The 17,414-nt window shown below is 40.9% G+C and overlaps 3 long non-coding RNA genes across 3 annotated transcripts; all 3 read right to left on the reverse strand.

Annotated features, from left to right (window-relative positions):
• Nucleotides 1-1,332: 1,332 nt before the first annotated feature.
• On the reverse strand, nucleotides 1,333-1,685 carry LOC139016778 (uncharacterized). Its single transcript, XR_011472721.1, has 2 exons — nucleotides 1,600-1,685; nucleotides 1,333-1,485 (listed from the first exon to the last, which is right to left on the reverse strand). It is a non-coding gene; the product is annotated as an uncharacterized lncRNA (long non-coding RNA).
• A 63-nt stretch (nucleotides 1,686-1,748) lies between these two features.
• Nucleotides 1,749-10,423, reverse strand: LOC139016779 (uncharacterized). The gene is made up of 4 exons (XR_011472722.1): nucleotides 10,400-10,423; nucleotides 9,479-9,577; nucleotides 3,148-3,185; nucleotides 1,749-1,833 (listed from the first exon to the last, which is right to left on the reverse strand). It is a non-coding gene; the product is annotated as an uncharacterized lncRNA (long non-coding RNA).
• A 364-nt stretch (nucleotides 10,424-10,787) lies between these two features.
• On the reverse strand, nucleotides 10,788-15,857 carry LOC139016780 (uncharacterized). The gene is made up of 3 exons (XR_011472723.1): nucleotides 15,783-15,857; nucleotides 12,716-12,831; nucleotides 10,788-10,914 (listed from the first exon to the last, which is right to left on the reverse strand). It is a non-coding gene; the product is annotated as an uncharacterized lncRNA (long non-coding RNA).
• Nucleotides 15,858-17,414: the final 1,557 nt, after the last annotated feature.

The raw sequence follows: 17,414 nt of genomic DNA on the forward strand, positions 1-17,414 counted from the left end.
AGCAAACTCCGGTGTTTTTCACATATATATTTTTTTAATATTTTATTGATTTTTTACAGAGAGGAAGGGAGAGGGATAGAGAGTTAGAAACATCCATGAGAGAGAAACATCGATCAGCCTCTTCCTGCACACCCCCAACTGGAGATGTGCCCGCAACTAAGGTACATGCCCTTGACCGGAATCGGACCCTGGACCTTTCAGTCCGCAGGCTGACGCTCTATCCACAGAGCCAAACCAGTCCGGGCTACATTTATTTTTCAATGTATACATGTACACTGATAGTCTGACCGAAAACTTTATGACTCTGATATTATCCGTGGGACTTTTGCTCCTGTATCACTGATGACAGAGATTTTACATCAGGTTTATATTTTGTGACCTTCAGAGATATGCACGAGCTACTACTTTCATCCGTCAGACTATTCCTATTAGGAGACTTAACAAAATTCATCAGTGAGAACAAAGATTCACAAGCGTATATGGTTGAAACCAAAACACTGGTGGGATATAGGAAGGCAGGAAGAGTTAAGGCAGAGGCATAGAAATTGCTCTTCCCCTCTCTCGTCAATCCATGTCTATGGTCTTAAAGATAACTTGTTATGTTAAATTGTTTATTTATCTAAGATGCACCTACACTGAATTTATCTGAAAAATAAAAAAGTCGATATTAAGAAAGAAATTGTAAATGGAAGATTATGAGAGGGTTTTGCATACCAGCAGAACTTAGTGGCGTGCCATGTTTGGCATGCGTGCCAGGGGTTGCCCACCCCTGGCCTAGGTGGTCCTCATGTCCTTGCAAGCGATGTCATCACAAGATGGCCATCACAAGAGAGCCACCAAAAGATTGCCACGTGCCCAGTGCTGCTCTACGTGGTGAGGTCTAGGACTCCCATGCCTCCACACGGCACAGAGGAGGCCAGTATCGGCATCTCCTCCACCTCATGTGAAGGAGGAGGGTCCCAGTGGAGGAGATGGGTCTCGGTAGAGGATGGCAGCTGAGGGCGATTGGGCCCACAGGGGAGGGCAGCTGGGGTCAAACAGGCTGGCAGGGGAGGGCAGCTGGGGGGAATGAGGCCAGTGGGGGAGGGCAGCTGGGGGAGATCAGGCCAGCAGGGCAGTAGTTAGGCATCAATTGGGCTGGCAGGGGAGCGGTTAGGGAGCAATCAGGCTGTCAGGCGGAAGCACTTAGAGGCAATCAGGCAGGCAGGCAGGCGAGTGGTTATGAGCCACTGGTACCGGATGGAGAGAGGGATGTCCGACATCCCTTGAGGTGTCCCAGATTGGAGAGGGTGCATGCCTGGCTGAGGGACACCACCACCCCCCATGCACGAATTTCACACACCGGGATGCTTTATTAATAAGCCATAATCAATCATCCTTAAGTTGGCGTTCATTTTGATATTTTAGGTAGAACTTTCCCCTCCTGTGTCCTCAGCTGACTCTGAGTCAATGTTTGTTAAAGAAGGGGAGGATGTACTTTGCTTCCTAGGGTAAGAAGAAAAAGAAGAAGGTCAAGGTTTTGACTCTTGAAAGGAACAATTAAACTATTCATTATTTCCTCATTTTACATAAGAATTCTGAGTGTTCCCAATTATTTACTTTTTTAGGAAGACCTCCTGCTCCTCTGACTTTGGTGTGTTTTTCTTTTTTCCATAAATATTTTTTAGCCAAAGAAGCCGCTTTCTCCAAAATCCACGTTCCTAGAAAACAGATCGGGAGACATGAACTCTACATTTGCCCTGCTTTGTCCCGCCACAGTACTTTGTCCTCCTCAAATTTACCTCGATGTCAATATCTGATGATGCCTTTGATGTCTTGAACTTGGAGAAAAAGCTGCTTGGAGGAAAATACATACCAACAGTTAGTGATTCATGCCATTCTCCATGACTCTCGCACATATAGTTCTGGTCTTATTCGGACTATTTGGATACCTGGGTCCATATTCCTGAGCAAAATCACCACAGACCTGGGACCTTGAAAATGATTCCTTGCTTGCTGGGCTTCGAGTTCTCTGTGACAGTTTAAAATGGCCCTGCAATGTCTCTGGGAGACCTATGTATGTGGCTTGGCATGGGGTATAGGCAGGATTTTCAGTGTTGCTTACTGCATTTTTAAGCATGTGCAGTGTGGACAAAAGGGGCCACATGCCAACCTGAAAAGCTCAGGGGAGGCCTGCATGGCAGTCTTGCAGACTCAGAGACCGAAAGTAACCACAAAAGATGGTCTGAAAATTCAATATTTAACTGCAAACAGGTTATAGTGGGTTGTCATGTCCTAGGCCAGTATTTTCCCTGACAAAGATCAACTTAGATCTTTACTGAGCCCATTTGTCTTTTTACCTCTAAGATAACATATCTGTGAAATGTCTGGGTAATTTGTAAATTCCTCTTTTTTTCTGGACCTTCAGGGTGCAACAAATATCACCAGGTCATTTCCTCATTGTTATGTTGTCAAGTTAATTGTCAACTGTTAATGATGTGGAACTATCCTGTGTCCATCTATGTAAAAGCAGCACATGTCCACCATTTCACTTTTTATCCTATCCCAGAGGTTTTCCTGCTTTGCTTTATCCCACCTCTTTAATCTATCACCAATGGAGTTCATGTAATCCACCTACATCCCTTTCCTTTGATTGCAATGCATAAATACGGATGTAACCTGCCGTTCTTTGGAGCATTACCTCAATTCCTAGAGGTTCTGCTTCCCAGCATGTCGACAGTTTGGCTCAAATAAACTCACAAAAATTCTTTACAGTGTTTTTTTTATGTTAACAGCAGCAAAAATTCAGCACTCTTTGGGGTCACCAACCTGCACCCAATCCTGACCCAGCCTCTCTCTTTGGCCTGAGCACGCCTACCAACTCTACCACTGTAATGACAGAATTGCACACATTGCTCCTATAAAGTGACATCCTTCAGATGCTTGGTGGTTTTCAGATATGCGTACCCTTGATGACCCGTGTACTTTCACGAGTGTCCTTAAAGTGAACACAAAGGTTTAAATCTCTTGACTTTCATGATTTTGTGAGGTTTTCTGACTCAGGTGAATAATAAACCATTTTCAGAGGTCACCTCTGGCCGCTTACAGAAAGAGGAAGGTCCTTTCCTTATAAAATTCTACTTTAAAAATCTCCAGACCCTTATTTACCTTGAGCTTCGTCTTTTTTGTAACTTCCTCCGAAAAATCTATTTTGGAAGAAAACAGCATCGTGATTATTCATACAATGACCACTCTTTCTAAAACTTTATTCCTTCTCTTTTAAGTGAGATGGTAACTTTTTGAGGACAGACTCTGCCTAGTCCTTTTACTCTTCCATAGTCCTATCTTAGGACCTTGCATGCAGCTGGCAATGCATTTTCTTGGCTGTTTCAGCTAACATTCAGCACATAATTCCCAATAAAAACTCTTAGAAGTAGCAAAGAAAATGAAAGTATCTACCCGAAACCTACACAGCAGCTCTGTTTTCTGTTACTATTTATCATTGTCGAGGAGGTCCTAATCAATGTAATAGGAAAAATGAAGTACTGGGAAGAAAGAGACAAAACCTATTTGCACATGAGATGATGCACAACCTAAAAAGCCCAAAAGCATAGATTAAAAATTTTTTGGCAGTAATATGACAACTCAGTAAGAAGGCTAAATCAAGACATGCAAATTTCAATAGCTTTCCTACATACCACAAATAATTAATAAAAAATGAAATAGGGGAGAAACCAAGATGGCGGCATAGGTAAACACCGGAAATTGCTGCCTCCCACAACAACTTCAAAAATACAATGAAAAGACAAAACAGACATCATCCAGAACTACAGGAAGGCTGGCTGAGTGGAAATTCTACAACTAGAAGGAGAGAGAAAAGCACACTGAGAGTCAGAGGAGCTGCGAAAGTAAAGTGCAGAGGTACGGAGGGTCTAGCGCACGGAAAGGTGCTGGTACCTGAGGACGTGGCTTTCTTTTTGAATCGGGAGAGAGTCTCCAGCTCCCAACTGCTCTGAACTGCAGTTCGGGGAAGTCTCTGGGGACCCAGGACTCATACCGGGAGAAACTGGACTGTCTGGCAGCGGACAAAACTCGGAAGTTGAGGGCGGCTTTCCCTCAGAGTTGCTTGCAGCAATTACTGGGACACTGAGATTCGGGGCTTCTTAGGGCAGGGCTGAGGATCAGCCATAGCTGCTTGCTCTGCCCTGTTGATTCCCTGATATCCAGCCGCACCCAGAATGAGGCAGAGGATTTGCATATGAATATCCTGGCCCTTTGCAATCTGAAAATTACCCAACAATTTGCAGCTGGGCCAGACAGACCCAGCACTTGCAAGAGAAGGCCCAAGGCCCCACAGCAGCTTGCATTGCTTCACAGCTGGGCCTCATCTGGGCACCTCCAAACCCCCCCAAAAAGAAGGGGAATCTGCAGATCTCTTTGTAGCTCCTGCTGGGTAGCCTCAGGCAGAGGCTAAATTAGCACCTCCTTAGATCCAAGAGCCAGTGTACCCAGTGGTCAGAGTGGGACCATCCAGATTACAACTCCTCAGATCCATAAGGGTCACACTCAGGGGGCAGACTCAGTGATCACCAAAGCCCCAAGGAAGCAAGTCTTGCCCCAGAAGGGTGTCTTCAGCACAGAAGTTCTCCCACTGCAGACACAGCTGATTCTCACAGCCAATAGGTCTGGAAGTCAATTCCTCCCAGTGATAACTACAACAATCAAGGCTTAACTACAACAAGACTGTGCACAAAGCCCACAAGGGGGTGCACCAAGAATGTCCACCTCAGGTAATTGGGGAGACTAAGCCACTGGGCCCTATAGGACATCTAGCACAGAAGGCCACTCTGTCCACACAGGGAAGCAGCCAAAATGTGGAGACAAACATGACAGAAATGGAGGAAAGCATACTATTGGATTTAGAGTTCAAAATCACACTTTTAAGGTTTTTCAAGAACTTTCTAGAAACCGCCGACAAATTTAGTAAGACAGAAGAGACCACCAATAAATGTAGTGAGATCCTTAAGAAATCTAGTGAGAACATCGAGGGTATGAAAAAGGACCAACTAGAAATTAAGCATACACTCACTGAAATAAAGGATATTATGCAGAGTTCCAACAGCAGACTAGAGGATCACAAGAATCAAGCCAATGATTTGAAATACGAAGAAGCAAAAAACACCCAATCAGAAAAGCAAAACTAAAAGAAATCCAAAATTATGAAGATAGTGTAAGGAGCCTCTGGGACCCCTTCAAGCATACCAACATCGGAATTATAAGGGTGCCAGGAGAAGAGAGAGAGCAAGATATTGAAAACCTATTTGAAGAAATGATGACAGAAAACGTCCCCTATCTGGTGAAAGGAATAGACTTCCAAGTCCAGGAAGTGCAGAGAACCTCAAACAAATGGAATCCAAAGGGGACCACATCAAGACACATCATAATTAAAATACCAAGAGCAAAAGACAAAGAGAAAATCTTAAAAGCAGCAAGAGAAAAAATGTCAGTTACCTACAAGGGAGTACCCATATGACTTTCAGCTGATATCTCAACAGAAACTATGCAGGCCAGAAGAGAGTGGCAAGAAATATTCAAAGTGATGAATGCCAAGAATCTACAACCAAGATTACTTTATCCAGCAAAGCTATCATTCAAAATTGAAGGTCAGATAAAGAGCTTCACAGATAAGGAAAAGCTAAAGGAGTTCATCACCACCAAACCAGTATTATATGAAATGCTGAAAGGTATCCTTTAAGAAGAGGAAGAAAAAGAAAAAGGTAAAGATACAAATTATGAACAACAAATACACATCTATCAACAAGTGAATCTAAAAATCAAGTAAATAAATAATCTGATGAACAGAATGAACTGGTGATTATAATAGAATCAGGGGCATAGAAAGGGAGTGGACTGACTGTTCTTGTGGAGGGAAATGGAGGGGATGTGAGAAGAAACAGGACAAAAATCATGCACCTATGGATGAGGTCAGTGGGGGTGGGGGGCAAAGGGCAGGTTTGGAACTGGGTGGAGGGGAGCTATAGGGGGAGAAAAGAGAAACAACTGTAATAATCTGAACAATGAAGATTTGAGTATTTAAAAAAATTAAAAATCCCATAAAAAATGAAAGACCATTTACAGTATCAATAAAATCTATAAAGAAACAAACTTAACAAAAAATGTTAAGACCCATTAAAACTCTTCTAAAAGACTTTAGAATGAATACACAAGTGAAGTACTATGTTCCTCCAAGGTAGTAAAGATGCCAATTCTCCTTAAATTAACCTACAAGTGCAATGTAATCCTATTCAAGTTCCAAGATGATTTTTAAACATAAACCGACCAACAGACATTTGGTAGAGAAAATATGCAATGAAATGTATGAAAAAGATCAAAAATGAGGAGTTTAGCTTCCAAAAAGGAGTTTAAAAAGGAACTGGAATTATATAGTGACAATTATATCCTCTAGCCAGTTTTGCTCAGAGGATAGAGCGTTGGCCTGAAAACTGAAGATTCCTGGGTTCCAATCTGGTGAAGGGCACATACCGGGGTGGCAGACTCCATCCCTGGCAGGGGATGTGCAAGAGGCAGCTGATCAATGATTCTCTCATCATTGATGTTTCTATCTCTCTCTCCCTCTCCCATCCTCTCTGAAATCAATCAAAATATATGTATAGTGATACTGCTACTGGTACAAAAAAAGATAACTGGGTCAGCAGAATAGAGTCCACAGATTTCAGGTCAGTAAAGAAAGAATGAGATCTTCAATAAAACATTTTAAGACAATTGGATCTTCATGTAGGGGAGTAACAGTCAACTACAAGAAAAGCAAATAAAACCAATGATAGTTTTTTTTTAATTTGAGGAAAAAAAACAAATATTACAAAAAGGACTAGAAGAAAATATCAGACTACTTTCATACTGTGAGGTGACAAAGACCTCGCTAATAAAATCCACACCCTATAAACCAAGAGAAGATGGACAGATATGGTGACAGACTGTCTACACACAGCCTACTCTTCACAGCCCTTGCCCTCTTCCACCCTAGATTGTCTTCTTCCTGTTGATTTATGGAACTCTTTTTACATTAAATAACTTAATCCTTAGTGGCTTTCACTGAATTTCAATGTTTCAAATATTCCCCAGTGTTCTTTTTTGTTGTTGTTAATCCTCACCTAAGGATATTTTTTCCATTGTTTTTCAGAGAGTGTGGGAGGGAGGGGGCAGGAGGGAAAGAAGAGAGAGAAATAGGAATGTGACAGAGGCACATCAACTGGTTGCTTCCTGCATGGCAGGTGCCCTGCTACCCAGGTACCTGCCCTTGTCCTGGAATCACCTGGGACCCTTCGGTGCTTGCACTGATGCTCTAACTACTGAGAAACAGCGGCCTTGGCCCCAGTGTTTTTGTCTTTAAGGACACAGAACAGTGGAGTAGGAAGCACGGACTTCGCAGTCAGGCAGAACAGGGTCCTGCTTTTGCCTTTGCCACTGGGAGCTTAAGTCCATCTCCATCTATGGGAGAAGGTGGTACTATCTTCCTCACAGGATTGTGGGGATTGAATCACTCATGTATATGGAAACATCTTCATCCTGTGCTTGGCATCAACCAGTGCTAAGTTTGCTAATGGTGTCACAGACAAGGTGGTCAAATCCATCAAAGTTTCTGCCTGTGGTATCAGGCTCAAAAAGCTGTTTCCCACCACCAGATTATAAATATATTGCTTCTGTTTTCTTCTAGTACTTATACAGGTTCTATTTTTTTTTACATTTTGTAAATATGTTTGTTTAAGATGAGAATATAAATCTGCTATTATTTTCCCTCTCAAATAATTAGGTGGCTTTTCTATTCCCATTTTTCATTTTCTTCCACAGATTAGAATATTAAAAATGTGACATTTCAGAAGTCTTAGGAACATATAGGTCTGAAGCCACTTGGTCTTTACACATCTCTGCTCTGCTCCATGATGTGTTCACCCAGGTATTTCTCTCTTGGGGAGGCACATTTTTAAAAATTGTTTACCATATTTTTAAGTTCTCAGGTGATGGAACTGCCTTACTATTACCTCAAAGAGAAATAGTGACACAGCTCACAAAAAAACTAGGAACAGCATGGCTGGAAGACTCTGGGAAAGCTTCCTGAAGAAAGATGAACCTGAGCTGGCTTTTGAGATATTCACCAGACTTCCCCAGGGAGAGCACAATAAGGGAATTTTAGATGGGCAAAGGCATTTTAAAAAGTGGGAATGGGGCTGGTGTGGCTAGGTTATGGTGTGGGGTGCCTTTGGCTGGAATGGAGGGCTGTCATGACTGTTGAAAGGGTAAAGAAAATATGTTGGATTTATGGGGTAGAGTCAAGATCATCAGCTTACAAAATCATTCTTTTAATGTCAGCAATCTGCCTATAGGGAAAAGTACACCATTATGTAATTGAACAAAAGGGACACAGACAAGCTCTAGGAACAGGTGACTCTAACATGACATGCTTTAGTGAAGCCTGATGCAGGATTTAGGTTGCAGTGTTTTAACTGAACCTACTAACACCATGCCTTACACACTGGAGAAGAAAGCTGCTAAGTATACCTTAAGAATTGACAAGATCACACTTTTATCATTATGCCATGTCCCATCTGCTAGGGTGACATAGCTCCATGAGGTTGGAGATTCTATATCTCTCCTCATTTTATCCAACAAAGTAAGAAATCAGGAAGAGAGTAATAGGTGAGTACATCAACTCAACCTCGTACATTTTGAGTTGAAGAAATTTTGCTATCATATCAAATCAGGCCTATAAAACTTAAGTTTCAAAATAGTCTAGTGGCTGGTATGGCTCAGTTGATAGACCATTGGCCTGTGGACTGAAAGGTCCCAGGTTCAATTCCAGTAAAGGGCACATGCCTGTGTTGCGGGCTTGCTCACAATAAGGGCCTTGCAGGAGGCAGCCCATCATTGATGTTTCTATCTCTCTCTCCCTCTCCCATCCTCTCTGAAATCAATAAAAATATATATTTTTGCCGAAACCGGTTTGGCTCAGTGGATAGAGCGTCGGCCTGCGGACCGAAAGGTCCCAGGTTGGATTCCGGTCAAGGGCATGTACCTGGGTTGCGGGCACATCCCCAGTAGGAGATGTGCAGGAGGCAGCTGATCGATGTTTCTCTCTCATCGATGTTTCTAACTCTCTATCTCTCTCCCTTCCTCTCTGTAAAAAATCAATAAAATATATTTTTTAAAAAATAAAATAAAAATATATATTTTTAAAAGGGTCTAATGGCTTGTTATCTTGATTTCATTTTCAGAGATTTCAAGGAGTGGGCTTCCTTTAGACATCCCAAGAATATAATTTGTAATAAAAAAAAAAAGAATAAAGCATATCTCAGTGCTCATGACTAAAGAAGAGCATCAAGTAGGAGTAGACAGGACAGTGGCTTTGATTTTCAGGTTGTGGGTTCTGAACCTCCTCAAAGATGGACTATATATTGGAAATCTGAATTAACTGTTCTCTTACCACAAGGAGACAGAAAACTACAAAATAAAACGTTGTTACTGCAATCACAGGTGATGCAATGATGATTTCCTTCTTATATCTTGGCACTTCTTGCCTGAGCTAGAAGGAGGAGGAGGAAGAGGAAGATGAGGGAGAGGAAGAGGGGAAGGTGTAAAGGGAGGGGAAGAAGAGGAGGTGGAGGGTGAGGAGGAGGAGGAGGAGAATGAAGGGGAGGAGAATAAGAAGAACAAGAATAAGAACACCAACAACAACATTAAAAAAACCCCACAAAGATATAGAAAGCATAAAAAGTAACTATTCTCTAGCCTATTCTAATGAATTGCTAGCTATTCTTAACTACTACTCTAAAACCCCACCTTTCCACATGGTTCTTAAGCAATATACCAAATCTTATAGGTTTTTAAAGAACATACCACATCGGATTGTTATGTAATCTGATCATTAGCATGTTCTTGTACAATTTGTTTATTTTAGAATTTAGGTCCTCTTCTCATGTACCCTAGGAACAGTGGCACAGATCTCTAAATGAGCAAAGTGGAAGATCACTGTCTAAGCCAAAGTCACATGATCAAGACACGACTGAGAGGAGGTGCTCCTGGTCTTCCTACCTGGGTACTTTCATGGCATGTCCTAAATCAGTGATGGCGAACCTTTTGAACTCGGCGAGTCAGCATTTTGAAAAACCCTAACTTAACTCTGGTGCCGTATCACATATAGAAATTTTTTGATATTTGCAACCATAGAAAAACAAAGATTTATATTTTTGATATGTATTTTATATATTTAAATGCCATTTAACAAAGAAAAATCAACCAGAAAAATGAGTTTGTGTGTCACCTGTGACAGGTGTGTCATAGGTTCTCCATCACTGTCCTAAACTGACTAAAAGTCCAGGTCAGGTGTTTCAGGACCTGTCCTTACCTCATTAGACACCCTCTCTTCCTGCTTCCCGAGGGCTTGCATCCTCTCATCTTTCCATTGTTCCTCATTCCACTCTGCGTTGGATATCTTTACTTCCTGCTCCTCGGTGAGCAGTCTCATCAGAAGGCCTATTCCAGAAAAGAGTTTCCTCGGTTAATTTTTGAAACTTGAATGGTTAAGTTCAGGTTTAAGAGAAGGATTTCATCTGTTGTTTTTCAAATGATTCAGGGACATATCTGCATCATATACATTTGAAAGAGGCAGTTTAATGAATGGTAATAAAGTTGATTCTATATCTTCTAGATTTCCCTCCAAGAAATAAGGCAATTGGTAATTTAGTGCACTATTAACATCACTTTTATCATTAAAGTCTAGCTGCTCACTCATAATGGATGCGGAAGTGTCGCCTTTTTTGACTGAGGATGCCCTCTCTGGCTCAATGGTCAGCTCAGTGCTGGAGTCCTGCCGGGCCTGTAATGTGTTCATTAGCGGTCCTTTTATTATGAGTTCTTCATCTGTCAAAAAAGAAGAAATCGAATTTGATATTGAAAGACTCACGGGATAGTTATTTGTCAGTCCACAGCCATACATCCAAGTCCAATATATAGGGAATCAGCAAGTATCTGAGTGCCGTTTGGAGAAGAGAAATATAAACCCCAACTTACATCTATGATTGTCCACAAAACAAAAGGAGAAACTGTCTCTTTTTTTAAAGTGGTTAATTACTTAGAACATTCCATAGCATGACATATGGTGACTATATTTAGGATTATTCCATTGGTCCCCAAGGGCCAACTGCCGGTTACTGGAGGAAAGCCAGGGCTGGAAGACCCACTCAGTTAGACGCTCTGCAGATCTACTGTGAACTCCTCACATTCACGCACCCATCCTGTCCTGCTTCAGATGCAGAGGGGGCCTGAGCCTTCCTCTCTCCGCTCTTCAGAATGCTTGTGTTCTTGCTACCATCACAGATGACCACGATTAACACCCACGGCTAACACGTCCTCATCTGGACACACCCTTCTCCACTAACCCACCGATTCCTCACTTGGGCCCTGCTTCCACATATGCCAGCCCCATAACAGACGGCTCTAAACAGAAAAAAAAAAAGTCTGCCCTCACTCTGTGCTTAAGATATAGGCAGGCATCTAGGATGTACATTAAGAGACTTGCCAGGTTGTGTACCACTGTGGAATTTTCAATAAATCTATGGAATAATATTTGGGGTTCTAAAATACATAAGGGAAAAATAACTTTTGTCAGATAACTACTTTGCGATCATTTCATGTCATTTCTTATATTTTCAGCTGTACTTGGGGAACCATCCAAAGATTCTGACTGTGTGAAGGTCAAGTGCACCATTGTGCAGCTGGTACACAAGGATTTTCAGAAGAATTAAAAGTATTGCTGGTGGTGATAAGGGTGAGAGAAGGAGGTAACGTCCTGGGAAAGAGCATGGGCTTGTGGAGAGCCCCAAACTGGGAGCTGGAGACCTGGGCACGAGGTGACAGCTGTCAGCCCTTTCTGGTCTTGTTTTCACTCACCTTAAAAGGAGATGAAAATGCCTGTTCTGCCCACTGTTGGGGCAGAAGGGAGTAATATCATTGGTCAAAACATTGTTTTCAAAATAAGCAACACTGACTCTATATCAGTAGCACAGATCACTGATAGAAACTTGTATTTAAGCTATCTGGGCATGAAAACACATTTGGGAAGTTATCAAGTAGCTGCCAATAAACCTAACGTGTAGAAAAATACTTAAAAGCACACGACTGTTTGGTGGATAGAACACCTTGTGCTTCAGAGCAAGTTCAGAGGTGCACAGTCTATAAAGAAAGAGCCCTCCCATGCCTTAGAAGGGCTGGGTAGCAGCTTCTGGTGATGGATCCAAAAACTCTCAGGTTCCAAATAAAACTTACATATAACAGCATCATTTGTACTCTTTTCATAAACTTGCAAAAACAAACAAAATAAAAATGTATCTTCATCTGTCTACACTGCAAAGGGCAATTGAAACCTAATGCATACAAAAGAATTTACAAACCGTGACACACTAATGAACAATTTCTCTTTTGGAAGCAAAGCACCCAGCAGAGAGCACAACACACACGATGTAGCCATTAATGGTAATATCCTTCCGTTCATCTGACTTTTAGCAAAGAGAAGTTCTTAAAATTTTAGAGTTGAACTCTGATTAAATGAATAAAAATAATACAGTTACTTTATTTGCCTAAAAATGTATTGTCATTGATTACAAATAAAAAATGAAAACAAAATAAAAATTAAAAAGTTTATCATCAGGCAATTGAGACTCACCACAAGGTGTGTCGGTCACACATTCGATCTCACAATTCAGTTTGACTGTCTTTGCAACAGCCTCAATATGATTTTTAAATTGGCAGAGGCAGCAGGCCAAATGGTTAGGTAAGATACTATAAGTGGAAACATACAGAATTATATTAGTGACAAAGGAGTTACTTGGAAAACAGTTGTTTTTTAAAACTTAAACATGCACCTACTGTATGACATAGCCATTCCACTTTCAGGCACTTATCAAGAGAAATTGAAGTATATTTCCATAAACAGACTTGTACATAAATAGTCACAATAGCTTTATTGGTAATAGTCAAAAATTGGAACAAGTCAAATAGCCATCAATGTTGAAAAATACTGATATATCCATTTTTAATGGAATAGTATTCAGCAATAAAAGGACATGAATTATTGATAGGCAAAACAACATAGACTAAACCTATATAATAAAAGACTAATATGCAAATCGACCAAACTGCAGAACGACCAGTTGCTATGATGTGCACTGACCACCAGGGGGTAGATGCTCAATACAGGAGCTGCCCCTTGGTGATCAGTGCACTCCCACAGAGAGAATGCCTCTCAGCCAGAAGCTGGGCTCATGGCTGGTGAACACAGCGGTGGTGGTGGTGGTGGTGGCGGGAGCCACTCCTGCCTCCACAGCAATGCTAAGGATGTTCAAGTGCTAGCTTAGGCCCACTACCTATAGGGAGCTGTCACTGGGCATCCACCAAGATCTGGGCTGAGAGATACTCCCCCGCCCCCCTGCCCCCATTGCACGATTTTCATGCACTGAGCCTCTAGTCTTAAAATAATCAGCTGAAGAAAGGAGGCCAGTTAGAAAAGAGTAGATACTATACGATTTCATTTATATAAAATTCTAGAAAATGCAAACTAACCTATAGTAACACAAAGCAGATCAGTGTTTGCACAGGAAATGGGGAGGGCAAGGAGGAGTGGGAAGGAAGAATTATAAAAGGGACATGATACAGCTTTTTGAGGTTATAGACAGTTTGATTTAATGATGGCTTTGTGGTGTGCAGGAGGCAACCAATCAACCAATTGATATGTCTCCCTCACATTGATATCTCTCTCTCTCTCTCTCTCTCTCTCTCTCTCTCCCTTTTATCCCACTCTCTTCCTCCCTTCCACCCTCACTAAAAATCAATAGGAAAAATATCTCCTGGTTAGTATTAAAAAAAGACAAAAAAAAACACAAAAATCACTCCAGCCTGCCGGTGTAGTTTAGAGACAGAGAATTGACGTATGAACCAAGAGGTCACAGTTGGATTCCAGGTCAGGGCACAGGCCTGGATGCAGGCTCAATCCCCACTAGGTTACATGCAGGAAGCAGCTGATCAATGATTCTCTCATCATTGAGGTTTCTCTCTCTCTCTCTCTCTCTCTCTCTCTCTCTCTCTCTCTCCCCCCTCCCTCTGCCTCTCCCTCTCTAAAATAAATAAAAATATATATTTTTAAAAAACTTCTGGTCTTCAGTGATAAGTTTAATAGAAGGCACAACCTTGGAAAAGATATTTAGTAAACACATATCTTACAGAAAGGACTTGATATAAAACACTCTTAACACTTAATAATAAGATAAATATCAAATTAAAATGGATTTGAACAGACACTCCATTGAAAAATGTATTTTCACATAGACATTCCACACATCAGCTATTAGAAAATGCAAGTTAGAATCACACTGCAATACAAATGCATTCCTACTAGAAAGGCTAATTTAAAAAATCAAACAGAAATATAAAGGTCAGGTGAAACTGTGGAGCAATTGCAACTCTCATCTACTGCTGGCGGGAAGGCGAGATGGAACAACCACGTTAGAACACAGTTAGGCAGCTTCTTTACTAGTTAGATATGCACTCAGCATATAATGCAGCAACCCCACCCTTAGGTATCTTACTCCAAAGCAATGAAAACGTATGTTCACACAAAGACCTGCATGTGAGTATTTTTAGCATCTCTATTCATAATAGCCAAAAAACCAGAAACAGCTCAAATATCCATTACCCGATTACTACAGAAACAAACTAGTATATACACACAATTGGAATACTATGCAGCAATAAAAAAAGAAATGTACTACTGATAGATGCAACAACTAAGATGGATCTCAAAAGGATCATGCTACATGAAAGAAGCCACACACAAAAAGCTACACTACATACAGCATGTCAAACTCACAGCCCACGGCCACATGCCTCATTTATTTGGATCGTGTTAGCTTTTGAGTTTGACACACTTGCTCTACATGATTTCATTTATAAGACACTCTGCAAAAGGCAGGACTATAACAATAAAAAATCAGACCTGTACTTGACAGGGGCTGGAGGTGGGAGGAGGAACTGACTGCAGAGAAATATGAGGGGACCCTAGCCAGCTTGGCTCAGTGGATAGAGCATCAGCCTGTGGACTGAAGGATCCCAGGTTCGATTCCGGCCAAGGGCACATGTCGGGGTTGCGGGCTCATTCCCCAGTAAGGGGTGTGCAGGAGGCAGCCAATCAATGATTCTCTCTCATCATTGATGTTTCTATCTCTCTCTCCTTCTCCCTTCCTCTCTGAAATCAATAAAGAAATACATTTAAAAAAAAGAAGAAATATGAGGGGCCCTGTGGGGATGATAAAAGTGTTCTGGATCTCTAATGTGATGGTGCTACATTTATCAAGACTGCACATTTATCAGAACTCACTAAACTGTACGCTTTAAAAGAGAGAATTGTATTAAATACAAATTATACTTAAATAAACCCGACTTAAGAAAATAAAAAAGCAAACCATAAGAACCAAGTGAAAATAAATATAAGAAAAATCAACTTGCCGAAACCCGTTTGGCTCAGTGGATGGAGCCTGCGGACTGAAAGGTCCCAGGTTCGATTCCGGTCAAGGGCATGTACCTGAGTTGAGGGCACATCCCCGGTAGGGGATGTGCAGGAGGCAGCTGATCCATGTTTCTCTCTCATCGATGTTTCTAACTCTCTATCTCTCTCTCCCTTCCTCTCTGTAAAAAATCAATAAAATATATTTAAAAAACAAAAAGAAAAATCAACTTACAGTTTTTCTAATTCAGGAGCTGTCATGAGAATGTTATCAAGTGTTGTCAATGTCACTTGTGTTCTTCCCATGTCTCTGAAGGAGAAGGACCAAACATGCATGATATGAACCCAAAGACAAAAATTTTATTCTTGAAAAAGACACTTAACAACATCTGTTGACCTAAATTCTGGCTTCTCTGTCAAGCCAGCTCCATAATTCAAGGTGCTTTAGTTTATTTTCCATACATAATCATTTTAGAGAGCTCTTCTTGAAGAAATTTAAATGTATTGCATCATCAAATTAATGTATTTTCATCATCAAACTAATGACTTTGGTGAACAGTACAATGTGTTATTTTGTTTTTGTGTTACCATCATCCTACTTCTCATTCTCTGTTCCAACCACTATTTGATCACTTTTTTAAAAAAGCACAGAATGTATAACTTCTTCCTTTTTTCTTTTTGAGATCCATGGTATTTCTCCATGCATCTACATGTTTCATGGCCGAATGTGTTTTTCAACACTGCTCCCTTTCTCTGCTGGCTGTCTTGCCCTTGTACATTTTTTATCACTTTTCTGTGCCAATAAATCATTTTTGAGAATAACCCAGTTAAAATTTAAATTATGAGTTTTTTTTGTCAAAATGCAAAATTGTTCTTCTTTGACAAAAGTAAGAACAGAAATCATCTCATGAGCCATGAAATTGTTGCAATACTTACAAATATTTCAATGCTGGCAAATTAAAATATATGGATCTTGAACAGTCATCAGAGGATTTTCATGTAGAATTCTGGAAAATGCAATAGAATTAAAATTGTCTGCATTTTTAATAACTGCTATGAAAGTTTATATTCATTTTGTTGGTTCAAAACGTGAAGGTTAAAAAAATCATTTTTCGTCTATTCCCAGAGATCACCCTTAGAATCTGTAAAGCATTCTCTTTTGTTGTTGTTAATCTCACCTGAAGATATTTTTTCCACTTCTTTTTTTAGAGAGAGTGAGAGAGAGAGACAAAAAAACAACAACAACACATCGATGTGAGAGAGACACATGGGTTGGTTGCCTCCACCACATGACCCAATGAGGGCCAGAAATAGAACCTACAACTCAGCTGTGTGCCCTTGACCAGGTATTGAACCCAGAATCCCTTGTTGTATGGGCCAATGCTCCAACCACTGTATAACACAGGCCAGGGCTACAAAGGATTCTTAATTGGGGAACTACCCAAGTCTCTGAATGATAAAGTGCAGAAGAGAAAGTAAAAAATAAAAAAGAAGAAGAAAGAAGTGGATAGCAAAGAAAAATATACTGAAGAACCTTTCAGATTGAAAACCCCATTATTAACTATGCTGAGAGGAAGCTCCTGCTCTACAGAAAATCCATTTCTTTTTTCTTTTTTTCAATATTTCTTTATTCATTTCAGAGAGGAAGGGAGAGAGAGAGAGATAGAAACATCAATGATGAGAGAATCATTGATATGCTGCCTCCTGCACACCGCCTACTGGAGATCAAGCCTGCAACCCAGGCATGTGCCATTGGCCAGTATTTAAACTGGGACCCTTCAGTCCCCAGGCCGGTGCTCTATCCACTGAGCAAAGCCGGCCAGGGCAAGGAAATACCATTTCCAATGTCCTCATAATTCAAGGTGCT

The sequence above is a fragment of the Myotis yumanensis genome, unplaced genomic scaffold, assembly GCF_028538775.1.
Source record: "Myotis yumanensis isolate MYYU_CA2020_CCGP unplaced genomic scaffold, mMyoYum1.0.hap1 SCAF_9, whole genome shotgun sequence".
Lineage (NCBI taxonomy): Eukaryota > Metazoa > Chordata > Mammalia > Chiroptera > Vespertilionidae > Myotis > Myotis yumanensis.